At 51.8% G+C, this 1,993-nt stretch overlaps 1 non-coding gene across 1 annotated transcript; it reads left to right on the top strand.

Annotated features, from left to right (window-relative positions):
• Positions 1-1,626: 1,626 nt before the first annotated feature.
• Positions 1,627-1,699, top strand: TRNAQ-CUG. The gene has a single exon. It is a non-coding gene; the product is annotated as a tRNA-Gln (tRNA).
• Positions 1,700-1,993: the final 294 nt, after the last annotated feature.

Raw genomic sequence — 1,993 nt, 5'->3', positions numbered from 1 at the left:
ATTTCCAGGAAGCCTAAACAGGGGTTCATCAAACTCTGTCCACACCCCGTGGGACCCCCACTTGCCCCCTTCTGTGCCCCCCCCCCCCCCCCCCCCCGCCACTTTCCCAGGTGGGGAACTGGCAAGGCCCACAGGGATTGCCAGTTTCTGGGACACTTACAGCTCCTTCCTGTCCTGGTGCACTCCTGCAGCATGGGGGTTACCAGAACTGAAACACACACACATATATATAATATATATATATATATATATATATATCAATTTCTCTTCCTATGCGTTGCATAAACTCCATCCTGCGAAGCAGCTAGGGTTCCCCCTAGCCACGGGCAGGCCTGGACTCAGGACTCTGAACCCTCAGGTTTACACAGCTAGGGCTCCCTCTTGATTTTCTGGTTTTCTTTTTCTATTCTGCAAATTCGAGGGGAAATTGAAAGCAGAAAATCCCTCCTTTTATGCTCTGACATTGGGGCGCCTCGCTCTGTGACATCATTGCCTGGGCAAAGGTCAGCCACCACCCTTACTGGGACGTTTGTCTCCAGCATTTTTCTTTTTTTTTTCTAGCAAAAGCTCCTGATGAGCTGTGTGGCTTGAAGGCACCTCTCAAGCGTTCCTCAGACTCAGGTGAGGAGTGGTGGGAGGCTGTGCACAGTCGCACCCCAGGCCAAGCTTTCCATGCGGGTCTCCTGCCGGGGTGACCAGCAGGTGGGATGTCTCTCCCCAGGACCCCATGTGAGGCCTCTGGGGCGGCTAGCCTCTGCCTAGCCCTGCAGCAGCCGAGAAGGGGGCAAGGTGAGGTGGGGTGCTCCTGTGACCGAACATAGAACTCCCTGCTAAATCATCCCTCACCCCACAAAGAAGTGGGGTGCTTTTTACCTGGAAATAAGAGATGGCCTGACTATTTGGGGGGACCCGGGAGGAGTCGAAGCAGGTGGAAAAAGGGTTGGTTCATGAACTTTTAAGGAATGAAGGCTCGTCTTGGTAAATTCTGGAGTACCAGGGCCCCGTGAGATATAGAAAGGCCTCCAGCGTGTGTTTTCTTGACCTTGAAAGAGTTAATGGAAGAAATGTTCACAGTTTGTCTGTTTGCTCAGGCCCCATACTTATCTAACCAAAGGCTGAAAGGGTATATAACTTGAGAAGTTGCCTCTGTCTCCCACTTGGCTGGGAGTTCCAGAGAAGCCTTGCTTAAGTAATCATGATAATCCTTTCAGAGTCCTTAGGGTCTGAAGCCATTTGGTGTTCCCACTTGAGTCCTTCTCCCTAAAAGAAAAGACAAGGAGAGAAAAAGGCAGCCCATGATAAAGGGCATTACGACATATCCCTTGGAAAACTTTCCTTCCTGACACGGCTGTGTTATCAGGGTAAACTTACCAAGTATGTCCCCCAGTTTCTGAACAATGGTACTGCCAGGCCTGGACATTGGCAGGGAAGGGAAAGATCAAAGGGAAGCCAGGTTGGGGGCCCAGATTTTTCCTTTGGGTGAAAACGTGGAGAGAATGCCTTGCCTTCTTGGGGAGCTGGGGGAAATGGATCACATTGTGGGGAACCGGATAGAGTGGTAGGCCTTTGGAGGCAATGCTGTTGAGACACCTGGCTGTTGGTATCAGAAAGAAGGTGTGTTGGGGTGCCTGGCTGGCTCAGTTGGTAGAGCATGGGACTCTGGATCTCGAGGTCGTGGGTTTGAGCCCCATCTTGGGCCGAGAGCTTACCTTAAACCAAAAAGAAAGAAGGTGTGTGCTTTCTTGTAGTTCCTTTGGCCAACTTTTTGCCATTGCAGTCTGTAATGTGATGTCCCAAAGGGGTCCCTCGGACCTGGACCTGGCCTCCACTGCTCGAATCAGCCTGTCTTGGAAAAGTGCCGTGCCACCACCTCCCCCCTCTTTGGCCACACCCTCCACGTGTGATCTGGGCCTGAGGGCCTCAGACATCCCGGCTCTTTCTGCAGCCTAGCCTCCTTCACTCCCAAGAGGATTTGTTTTCCTCCTAAAGAAAT

This window comes from Mustela putorius, unplaced genomic scaffold (assembly GCF_011764305.1).
Source record: "Mustela putorius furo isolate JIRA1106 unplaced genomic scaffold, ASM1176430v1.1 tig00003836_pilon_pilon_pilon, whole genome shotgun sequence".
NCBI classification, from domain to species: domain Eukaryota; kingdom Metazoa; phylum Chordata; class Mammalia; order Carnivora; family Mustelidae; genus Mustela; species Mustela putorius.
Note: the sequence above shows the minus strand (reverse complement) of the source record. Positions and strands in the feature narration are given on the sequence as shown.